Raw genomic sequence first — 12,574 nt, 5'->3', positions numbered from 1 at the left:
AGGTTGTTAAAAATATAATCCTCTAGTGCCTGGAATATCTGCCCAGCAGGAGCCGCTTCCTCCACCCCCTTTATAACTTAGACCCTTCAGAGCTCCTGGTTAAATAACACATAAACCATTTCACACAGGCATGAAAATGGTTTGGAGGTCACCACCACCGCACCTCCACCCCCTTCCTGCCTCCTTGTCAACTAACCTTGATGGTTTTTATTGTTGTTGATGATGTTTTATTTCCCCGCTGCATCATTTTCCAGCAGCTCATCCCTTTCTTTCTCGTGCCTAGATGCTCTCCATGTGCCTGACCTGTGCCAATTACATTCTCGGTGCTTTGAGGACAGGGACCTTGTTACATGTCATGGTGCTGCTCATGTAAGGTCAGAGGGCCCTAGACTTTCTAGCTCAGAGGGATCTCCAAGACTAACTGCCCAGTGGCTCTCGGATGCTGGTGTGGACTTTAGTCTGCCTGGTGTGGAATTCTGAGCTTCTGTAAAATTTCTAGGCTCCCTGGTGGACTGGCATGCTTATGGAAGTTTTCCTTCTAGCCTGCCGCCCTTCACATTTTAAAGCAGCAGCGTAGTCTTTCTCCAGTGCGACATCTAGGAGGTGCCAAACCTGAAGTCTAGAACACAGGAATTCAGTTGTCCTGGCCTCTTCATGTGCTTTTCACTGTACTGGTATCCTTATCACCAAGTAACATTAGAATTAGGAGCCTTAAGCAAACAAAAAAACCCAATTGCTTTTAAAAAAAAAAAAAAAAAATCTCATGTTAGACCAGCCAAATCAGAAGCTTTGGACATGGGGCCTGGGCATCGTTATCTTTTTTAAAAAAGAAAATTCCCTTGGTGGTTCTTTTCCAGCTGAAACTGAGAGCCACAGGCTTCCCTAGGTTACGCTCAGTTGAAACTGATTTAACAAATACCTGCAAATAAAGTTCTTAAGAGGCTTTAAACCAATCTGTATGTAGCAGCCAGTGCCTAGATACTAACTAAAGATAAGATCAAATTCCTGCAAGGGGAGTGAATTCTCAGCCTCAGAAGGAGCTGCCACCAACTTGTCCCCCTGCCTTTGAGCTGGAGGCCAGGGTGCAGCAAATCAGGCTGTCCATGCCTTGGGAAGCTAGCCCTGCATTTTCTGCTGCCCCAGCTTGCTGCTGGTCAGTCTCAGGAACAAACAGCTACTAATGGATTAGCTGACCTCCATGTGGCTGTGCTGGTTCAGCACTTCTCAGCACAGAATGACAAAGTCAAGGAGCCAGAGCTGCTCACTATGCATGGGTACTGGAATTTGGGTATGGGATCAGAAGCCCCTGTGTGACCCACTATGGGTCAAGCAGATTCTCCCTCCTGGACTTTGAATTTCTGCCTAGTGGGTCAACAGTATTTGGACTTCCCTACCCCTAGAACTTGGTAAATTTTCATCATCATTTTCATATTGCCTGTTTGACTTGGGTTCCCCTATCAGATATACTTCAGCTGATTTATAAATGGTGCATGAACACATATATTATACAACGGTGAGACTACATGCCAAATGCCTATGGCTTTACAGTGTTTAGCAGGGTCCATTCCAGGTTAAGCCTCATAAAAACTGTGGAATGTGAGGCAGGGCTTCCAAGAGTGCTTCTGGACCTGCTGCTTCCTTCTCTACTTGACAAGTGCTAGAAATTTTAGAGTCCACTGAGCAAGTGTTTGATTTGCTTCTGAAGTGTCCCCTACATGAAGTAAATTCTTGACTGTGTGTTCAGTGAAGAGACTGTCAAGGAAGAGCCTGCTCCAGAGTCCCCAGTGCATCATCCCAACATACCTGACAAAGAGAATGAGGTGGTGAAATCCAGAGCCAGGGAGAAACTCAGAAGAAAGGGTCTGCAGAAGTTTAGAAGTTAGCACTGTTCTTGCTACCCAGGCTGGGAAGCTGATGTTCTGGAAGCCAACGTAAGCAGAGCTCCTGGATCGGGGCACTTACCCTTTCCACATAGCCTGACTCCAACCCAAGCCAGCTTTCCACTTGGGTGTGTAGAAACTGGAAGCTCCAGTCCTTGGCTGTGCCTTTACTGTCTCTCTGCATTTAGGATAGCTTAGATCCCATCCCAGTTCCCCATGCTACTCCCGTCCTGACTAAAACCTGATCTCATCTCTCCTTCATTTTTGACCTGGGCTCTTTATGACCTTGAGGAAGAACAAAGGTCACAGGACCCACACTGGGAACTGACACAAGGAAAATGCTTTCCACTAAATGAAAAATGGAAACATCAATTAAGACACCTAGAGATAGCCACAGCAATATGAAGTTGGCTCTGCACAACAAACACGTTCAATCAAAAAGCCAGGCAATGGTTCTCAACCTGGGATATACATGGAAATCAACAGGGGATCTTTTTAGAAACATTTCTACTCAAGTTCCATTCCCAGAGATCCTGATTTAATTCCTCTAGGGTTCAGTATGGTCACTGGGATGTTTGTAAAACTTCTCAGGTGATATAATGCTCCACGCCAAGGCTGAGAAGCATTTGGACAAAGGGACACTGGAAAAATAGAGGCAGAGACCACAAGAGAGGCAAAGAGGAAAAACATAAAGATTAGGGGAAGGAGGGAAGGAAAGAAGAATTTTAGACTGGGATTTAAATCAAAGGAAGGTGAATGAAAAAAGAGACACACAGGGCAGGAAGGAGAAGGGGACTGGGGAAAGGAATCAGACTGATGAAGAGAACGCAGGTGGCTGGGGGAAGGGAAGGCAGGGAGAAAGATATGGGAAGAAAAACAAAGAGAAAACAAGTAAACTCAAGATAGATCCAGGTGAAAGAAGAGGAAAAAAGACATCATTTATTGAGCACTTACTATGTGCTGGAGACATTGCAAAACAGAGAGAGAGAAAAGGAAAAGGGGAGTAAGAAAAACAAAGCCCCTAGACATGGGCCACTGAGAGGAGAGAAAAGGAAGCGAATTTTTTTTTTTTTTCAGTTGCAAGATTTAGTAGAGTGAAAACAGAGATCCCATACAAAGGTAGGGGACCCAAAGAGGGTAGCCATTGCTGGCTCGAATACCTGGGTTTATATCCTGATCACTGTCCCTCCTGCTGTGCTGTCAGGTGATAGATGATTGGCTATTTCTTTACCTCTTGTTTTTGCCTAATTAGCATTTTAGTGAGCTGTCTTTACTCCGAACGGTTGGGTGTGATCCAAGTTGCAAGCCCCGTGTTTAAAGGTGGACATGGTCGCCTTCCCAGCGAGGCTTAGGGATTCTTAGCTGGCCTAGGAAATCCAGCTCGTCCTGTCTCTCAGTACCCCCTCTCAACAGGAAAACCCAAGTGCTGTTGGGGAGGTTGGCCGACGACTTCTCTAACTGCTTCCTGCTGAATTAGGGCATAGTAGGGGTCGTGCAGTTAAGAAAGGAAGGGAATTTTCAGAGCAAAAACTAATGCAATTGAACAAACACATGCAACCTGTTCCAAAGAGCCCAGACAACAGCAGTTTGTAGTCAATTTTAAAAAATCTCAGTGGAGGCAATAAACCCAGGATTTTCTTTAAGCTTGGTCTTTTTCCTTCCACATGCAATTGGCCTCTAGCACCCTGAAGATGTTCTTCCCTGCACTGCGCTAGGGTGCAGGCCAGCTTGGAGAGCCAGTGGGGCTCAGGTGATCTGGCAGGAACTGCTTTTCCACACGGGTTGGGGAGAGCTGGCTACACTGAAGAGTCCCAGCTCACTAATGCTCCCTGACATAAGCTCTTACCAGCAGCTCCATTTTTGTTTCTCCTCTGAAAAGAATCAAAAGAGAAGGGGCTGCCAAGGGAGCTCAAGAGCACGGCTATAATTAAAGTCTCCCTAGCACTTTCATTAGAAACCTGCTTTGGCGGTTTATTCCTCAGCAGTAAAACTGGAGCTGCTGCGCTGGTTCTCATGACACAGGGGCTCGGCAGGAACAGAAACACACTTTGATCACAACAAAAAATGGCACATTATGATGACTGAGCCAGAATGAAGGGTAAATGCTTCTGGATACCGAACAAGTTCCCCACTCTCCTCCAACACAGAATTATTCCATGATAAAATAAGTCACTTTCCACGCCTAAAGAAAAGGAATTGAAACCATGATCAGCAGAAAATGAACTCAGTCGTCTCCAGTGGTGGGGATGTGGGGGTGCTGATCTGTTCCCCCAGGTCTTCTATGCACCTCCAACTAGGTCACCAGACCACCCAGGACAAGGACTTGTAGGTTACAGCTTCAAAGAAAGCGAACTCACTTCCTACTTGAATAAAACAAAATTAAGCCCATGGTAACCTTAGCTTGGAGTGCAAACTAACTGCATGAGGTATGTGCTACAAGTATCAGTGCCCACCTGGCCAGTCCTAATGTTATTCTGATAAAAAGGAAAAAAAAGGCCAGGCATGGTGGCTCACATCTGTAATTCCAGCGCTTTGGGAGGCCGAGGCAGGTGGGCAGATCATGAGGTCAGGAGTTCAAGACCAGCCTGGCCAACATGGCGAAACCCCCATTTCTACTAAAAATATAAAAATTAGCCAGGCATGGTAGCGTACACCTGTAAGCCCAGCTACTCAGGAGGCTGAGGCAGGAGAATTGCTTAAGCCTGTGAGGCGGAGGCTGCAGTAAGCCAAGATTGCGCCATTGCACTCCAGCCTGGGCAATAAGAGTGAAACTCTGTCTCAAAAAAAGGAAACAGGCCGGGCGCGGTGGCTCACGCTTGTAATCCCAGCACTCTGGGAGGCCGAGGCGGGTGGATCACGAGGTCAGGAGATCGAGACCATGGTGAAACCCCGCCTCTACTAAAAATACAAAAAATTAGCCGGGCGTGGTGGCAGGCGCCTGTAGTCCCAGCTACTCGGAGAGGCTGAGGCAGGAGAATGGCGTGAACCCGGGAGGCAGAGGTTGCAGTGAGCCGAGATTGTGAGATTGTGCCACTGCACTCCAGCCTAGGGGACAGAGCGAGACTCCGTCTCAAAAAAAAAAAAAAAAAAAAAAAAAAAAAAAAAAAAGGAAACAACAACAACAAATCAATTCACCTCTGAGTACCCAAGACCACCACCACTTACATAGCCTTCATTATAGCCATACAGTATTTCAAGTGCTTTACCAATATTAAACTGTTTAATCCTCAAATCAACCCTATGAGGTAAGTACCATTACTAGATTCATTTTACAGTTGAAGAAACCAAAGCATAGAGTGGTGAAGTAACTCTCCCAAGAGAGTTAGTAAATGGTGGATTTGGAATAAAACCTAACCAGACACTGACCCCAGAAGCCACCTTTCTATTCTGCCTTTAAGAGGTATCTCAGTGTCTCTCTCCCCATCTCTCCAGAGTAAAGGTGAAAACTGATGCTATTAAACAGATTACTCAGGATCGGAAACACTCTGAACCCACAGATAAAAGTGTTTAGTTTGGTTTGGATGGGAGGCAGGGAAGAGATTTAAATTTTCTGAATAACTGTTTCAATTCACTACTATTAAAAATTTAGCCGGGCGCAGTGGCTCACGCTCGTAATCCCAGCACTTTGGGAGGCCGAGGCGGGCGGATCACGAGGTCAGGAGATCCAGACCATGGTGAAACCCCGCCTCTACTAAAAATACAAAAAAATTAGCCGGGCGTGGTGGCGGGCGCCTGTAGTCCCAGCTACTCGGAGAGGCTGAGGCAGGAGAATGGCGTGAACCTGGGAGGCAGAGCTTGCAGTGAGCCGAGAGTGCGCCACTGCACTCCAGCCTGGGCGACAGAGCGAGACTCTGTCTCAAAAGAAAAAAAAAAAAAAAAATTTAGTGAGCATTTACTATGTGTCAATTTCTATGCCCAGAGGGATAGGAAAGAAATACCAGATAGGACCAAGCGAAATCAGTTCTAAACTGCTCTAAGATCCTTTAACATCCCTGCATAAAAATTGTACTAGCTATTGAGGCGGCAAGACACACACAGGCACATGCACATACACACATACAACCAGCACACAAGACTCTTTAGACTTAGAGATCACTTTAGCCAAAAAAAGACCCAGGAAAGCATCAAGTCCAACGTTTCCTTTTAATGAATGGTGTCTAACAGCCCCAGAGGACTCAAATGCCTTGCCAGGGTCACCTGACCCTTGCTCCCCACTCCTGGTTATGAGAAGTTTGAAGGCAGAATGGGGTGGGTATGACGGGTCCGCCAGTAATAAGGTAGTGAAAGGCAGAAGGTCACCCTATGATTGTTCACATTGTAAAGTCACCCATCCTGGCTGTAATTTTCCACTCCTGTGACAAGCAACCCAGAGATTACCTGTAAAGATTTGACTGAGGAATTTGGCAACACTTGGACCCCCAATCAAGGTGACCTGGACAAAATATCAGGGAGGCAGGATGGGAGGAATGAGTTTCTAGGCAACGATGGGTGACCGGCAAAGAATGATTCAACTGGAGGACAGAGATGAGCTGCCCAAAGAGCCAGATGGAGAGTGCTTCTTTCCTCCAGTGCCACAGGTCTCAGGACCTGCAGCCTCAAGTATCTCTCTAATGTGAATCCCATCTGTTTCTTCAAGTTTTGATCCTACAACCAGGACCTGTCCCTGAACACCAACTGTCTACTTGCATCTCTGCTTAGGTGACTGAAAAAAAAAAAAAAAATCACATCAAACTGAGCATATCCAAATACACTCTCAGGCTCCCCAAGCCTGCTGTTTCCTTCCTCATCACAGTTCATGACAACCCCATCTTTCCATTTGTTCAGGTCAAAATCTTCTAAGTTGTCCTATGTGTAGTAAAGAACTTGGCTGGCTCTTCTCCTCAGCTCCTGGGAGTTAACCTATAAGCCCTTGAATTTCTGAAGAGAGAGCAATGTCTTTGTTTTCATGCTGAGCCTCTCAGACCATGTCTGATAATGTATGCCAATGAAGTGACTCATGGTGGGTCCCTAGATAGTTTCTGCTAATGAGATAACTCAAGATAGGGCAAGTCACACCAGAAAAACCAACCATGTGATTAGGGGGTTGGGACTTCAGCACACATGATATCAGCCTGACCTCCAGGAGGGAGAGGAGGGAAGCTGAAGACCTGGGCTATGATTCAATCTATCAGCCTTATGTAGTGAAATGCCAGTGAACACTGGCCACTGAAGCTCAGGTGAGCTTCCCCAGTTGCCACGACTCTTGGAATGTTGTCATATATTGTGTTGAGAGAGCAATGTGTCCCTAAGGATGGAAGCTTTGCACTTGAAACTCTCAGATTTTATCCTATGCAATTCTTCTAATTTGTATCCTTTTGCTGTAATAAAACTGTAATCTTAAGTATAGCGCTTTCAGTGAATTCTGTGGGTCTTACTGGTGAATTACCAAACCTGAGGGTGGTCATGGTCATCAAACCTAAATGTGTAGCCAGTTGGTCAGAAGTGAAGGTGGCCCTGGGACTCTTAAATTTATAGCTGGTGTCTCAAGTGAGGATAGTCTTATACAGGACTAACTCCTTCATCCGTATGGTCTGGCCCAACCCCAGGTACCTGGCGACTTCTATTTCTCTCACATTCTGCATCCAATCTACCAAGAAATCCTGCTGGCACCAATCTAACAGTAGTTTTCGCATCCAATCACTTCCTGCCACCTCCTGGTCTAAGCCACAGGTCTCTCCCTTGGATTACTGCGTTAGCTTTCTAATTACCCTCCTTTCTTCCTCTCTGACCCTTTAGTCTCTGCTACCCAACACAGCATCCAGAGTGATCCTTTCAAAGGCTCAGTCAGATCAGATGTGACTCCTCAGCTCAAGCCCTCCCAATGGCTCTGCGTCCAGCTCCAAGAAAAAGATGAAGTCTTGACTGTGGTTCTCCAAGACCTGGTCCCCCCTACCAACCACCACTTTTCTTCCCTGACCTCATTTCCTACTACCCCATTCTCCCTGACTCTGCTCAACCACACCAGCCTCACTTGACATACCAGGTGTGCACACATCCTAGGACTTTTGGACCTTGTGTGCCTCCTACCTGGAATTTTCTTTCCCTAGGTACCCTCAGGGCTTACTTCCTCACCTCCTTCAGGTCTTTGCTCAAATGTCACTGTCTCAGTGTACTCTTGCCGACACATTCTTTACAGTTTCACTCCAATGTTTGATCTTTCTCTTTAGCACTAATTGCCATTCGTCATGCTACATACATGGCACTTGTTTATTTTCTTATCCTTCCTCCACTAAGTGACAATAAACTCCATGATGACAGGGGTTTTTGTCTATTTTGCTCTTAATGTCTAGAATACCACTTGGCATTTAATGAATTCTCAATAACTACTTATTGCACAAATGAAAAAGACCCTGTTTATCAAGTAAATATAATTATAATTTGGTTCTTATTCACTGTTGATGGGAATGAAAAATGGCATAGCCAATCAGAAGACAATTTGACTATACACCAACCACACACTGACCATATATGTACCGTACGACACAGCAATCCCACTTCTAGCCATTAACCCAAGTGAATTCGAAGCCATGTTCACACAAAAGCTTGTACATGGTTTTTTTTTAATCAGTTTTATTTCATAATTTCCCCAAACTGGAAACTACCAACATGTCCTTTCCTGTAGCTTATCTATTGTGATGTTGATCTTTGGCTACAAACACTGGGATCTGCATAATAGATGTGTTTCTCATTTTACAATTCCATCATCAATTGTCACATTGGCACTTGAGTTTTTAAATCTGTATTACTCAGTGTTCTCTAGAGGGACAGAACTAATAGGATAGATGTATATATGAAGGGGAGTTTATTAAGGAGTACTGACTCACATGATCACAAGGTGAAGTCTCACAATAGGCCCTCTGCAAGCCGAGGAGCAAGGAAGCCAGTCCAAGTCCCCAAACCTCAAAAGTAGGGAAGCCGACAGTGCAGCCTTCAGTCCGTGGCCCAAGAGTCCCTGGCAAACCACTGGTGTAACTCCAGGAGACCAAAAACTGAAGAACTTGGAGTCCAGTGTTCGAGGGCAGGAAGCATCCAGCACGGGAGAAAGATGGACGCCAGAAGACTCTGCTGGTCTAGTACTTCAGTGTTCCTCTGTTTTTATCCTAGCTGTGCTGGAAGCTGATTAGATGGTGCCCACCCAGGTTGAGGGTGGGTCTGTCTCTCCCAGTCCACTGATTCAAATGTTAATCTCCTTTCACAACACACACACACACACACACACACACGAACAATATTTTGCATCCTTCAATCCAGCCAAGTTGACACTCAATATTAACCACCACAATATATCAGTCTTCCCAGGTGTTTGGTGGGAGTCCATCCCTGAAAGACAGACCCAAACTCCTCGTGCTGACAGTAAGGATGAGGAACAGTGCTTAGGCTTGAGTGCCACTATTAAAGCAAGTGACGCTTTTCACAGTCTCTTAATCTTCTTTTCTCTGGCAAGTCCCAAACTCAGTGCCTACCCTTGTGGTCTCAATGCAACCCCATTTGCTTGGCTTCGAATCAAATACTAGTAAGCCTCAGCCCACCATAGGTCTTGCGCCTAGTCCACTCCTCATTCCACTCACGTAGAAACAGGGGCTGAGTGCTTGTCTGAGGTCACACAGGAAACCAGTGACTGTCTGGGCTAGAAGCTCAGGGCTGATCCTCTGAGAACCTAGCCATCATCTGTGTGAGTGTGCACACGTAAGCATGTGTGTGTGTATCTTCAATCTCACTGTGTTTTCTCCTTCTGAATAAACCTCTCTCTCATTCTCATTCCTTAGATTTCTCTTCTTGATTTGATAAGAAACAAACTTGCTAGCCAGAAAACGCTAGCAGTGAAACCCAAAAATTGACCAGTGTGTGGTTTGTTTAAACATTACCTTGCAGCATCTTTGCATTTGAATTTCTGTTGCTCAACAGCATCAAGTTATTTGGTTTTGGCCAGACTCAGTACTATGTCAAAGAACAAATGATGAATTGTTTGAAGTTTAATTCTACTATACGAAAAGAAATAATCAGAGCAGCTTAATTTCTGCAAAAGCATGTTGTGGTTCAAATGAACTTTAAGCACAGCTAGCACACTCATGGGGGTTACTGAGAAATAAAATTAAGGCACATCAGCCCTTTTCTCCCACATATTAAATTACAATGCCTTTCTCACCTTCCCCCTTCCTTTAATAAAACAAACGCTCAAACTCATCACTGAGATAGAACCAGCTGCCCCATGTCCTGTAGCAGCAGGGAGAAATAAAGACATTCCTTCAAATTAAGTGTAATTTTAATCTTTATGGCTCTGGCAGTTAGAGCAATGGGACACCTTTTGTTTGGGAAATACTGATCCCTTAAGCTGAAAACTAATAAAACCAAATAGGCTTTCAGAAATGTTCATCAAGTGAGAAAGACAAAAGGAAAGGCTCCATAAAATAGCTGTGTCCAAGGATAGAGGCACTTCTGCACACACAGCCCAGACGCTCTCTAATGTGCCCGAGTATGCAGGAGCTCTTGGCTCTGCCTAAGACATCTGAGCTGAAACTCAAAAAGGAGCATAGTGCCTATTACTTCAAATGAAATTAGCTTAAAGGATACGAAAATTTTATCAGATAAGCAAAATTAATTGAAATTACATCTCTGCCTAGAAGATATGCACATGGAAAAAAATGATTCGATTCAATGTGACAATTAAAATCTCATTATGTATCCTGTCCCCAGTGATCCATGGGAGACTTGAGAGCTGAGGGAGGACAGGCTAAGCCTCTTGGCTCGGCAGCCGATGTGGAGGAGGCATGGTTGCCAGGTAACTGCTTAGTAACCAAGAAGGCAGAGGGGCAATGGGGAGAGGGGGACATTGCCAGAAAGGCCGCCTCCAAGCTTTTGTTGCAGACATGGCTCCCATGATTCTTTGCCTGGACCTACATAACAATCTTGGAAAGGTAAAAAAGCTCTGTCAGCCCATTTATCTTTGGCTTACACAACCCCAAACAGTTCATCTGATGGGTTTTTAAAAATATGATCAACTTGACCAACCAGTTGTTTAGGCATTGCACAGAGTCTAAGTTAGAGCTGTTCTAAGGGGAGACCAGAGCAAGAGCAGGCTCAGTTTGCCCTCAGACACTTTCTGCTTGGTTTCTCTATCTCCCCATTTGAGGCTGATTCCAAAGGTTGCTGCAAAAACATCTCTTATCCCACAGCCTCTTCTACAATGTGTGTTTGTCACACGGGCATTGAGGGGGTGGAGTCCAGTCCTCCTCTGCTCACCGCAGTGGGTTTGGGACTGGTTCTACTAATAGCATGTGATAATGGTGACAGTGTGTGACCTCTGGTGCCAGGTCTGAAAAGATGCAGCTTCTCCCTTATTCACCGGAACATTCGAGCTTGAAGCCCTGAGCTTCCATGTAAGCAGACTTTTAATTCTGACTCCCCAAGGCCACCATGCTTCAAGGAAGGCAAATGACAAGCAGTCTTTGGTCTCCTCTCCCAGACATCCCAGCAGCCCAGGCCCCAGACACAGAGTGAAACAGCCTCCAGATAATTCTAGGCTCCCAGTCATCAAGTCAGCCCCCAGCCTCCATGTTTTCTTAGCTGAGATTCTAGACATCACAAGACAGAAACAAGACATTCTCACTGTGCCCTGTCCTAACCCACAGAAATGATGAGCATAATAAATTGGTAGTGGTTTAAACCAGTCAGTGTTGGGAAAGTTTATCTTGCAGTAACTAAGACCCTTGGCCATCCTTCCCTCCCACCAAGGGATACAGAGCTCTTACTTCTGCTGAGAAGGGAGAAGGTGCAAGTGGGAAGAGAACCACCCTCTCACTAAAGGGGTACAGAGGAGAGCTGGACCAGTGCCACAGGTCTTTAACCCACACATTGCTAGCCACTGCCTGCCTTTTTTTTTTTTTTTAACTCCAGGGCCTTCTCCATCACAATCGCAAACATCTTTTCCCTTCTTTTCCACCTCCTCTCACCTTCAGTCTCTTTCCAGGCTGAACCTTCAAGTCTGCAATAGGATCTCAAGATCATACTCCATGGGCTACACCCATACTGAAGGCCCAAGTAAGACACCTCAGCACCATTACCATGAAACTCGTGAACCATAAAGCTGGTTTTCATTCATTATTCCAGTCAACTCCTTATGCTCATAATAGACTGCCCTCTCTGTTCCATCACCAGAAAGTACCTGGCCAGGGAAAAATAACTTTAACATATATTAAAGACAAACCTAGGCTGGGCGCAGTGGCTCATGCCTGTAATCACAGCACTTTGGGAGGCCAAGGCAGGTGGATCACCTGAGGTCAGGAGTTCAAGACCAGCCTGGCCAACATGGCGAAACCCCGTTTCTACTAAAAACACAAAAATTAGCCGGCGTGGTGGTGAGTGCCTGTAATCCCAGCTACCCGGGAGGCTGAGGCAGAGAGAACTGCTTAAAAACCCAGGAGGCGGAGGCTGCAGTGAGCCGAGATCACACTACCGCATTCCAGCCTGGCCGATAGAGCAAGACTCCATCTCAAAAGAAAAGAAAAAGAAAAAATAAAAGACCTAATCAAGAAAGCAAAGACACTCCCATTTTTAAAAGTATTTCACTATAGTCCAAAGCCAAGTAACAACAAATATACAATTCTTATGAAGGACCTTAACACTAACACTGGCCCCAGCTCCAAGAGGCAGCTGTT

At 45.5% G+C, this 12,574-nt stretch overlaps 1 protein-coding gene across 1 annotated transcript in view; it reads right to left on the bottom strand.

Moving 5' to 3' along the window:
• GPR39 (G protein-coupled receptor 39) overlaps positions 1-12,574 on the bottom strand; it is a 228,932-nt gene that overhangs the window by 53,010 nt on the left and 163,348 nt on the right. The window lies entirely within an intron of this gene.

The sequence above is a fragment of the Symphalangus syndactylus genome, chromosome 22 (assembly GCF_028878055.3).
Source record: "Symphalangus syndactylus isolate Jambi chromosome 22, NHGRI_mSymSyn1-v2.1_pri, whole genome shotgun sequence".
Lineage (NCBI taxonomy): Eukaryota > Metazoa > Chordata > Mammalia > Primates > Hylobatidae > Symphalangus > Symphalangus syndactylus.
This window is presented reverse-complemented; position numbering and strand designations above follow the sequence as displayed.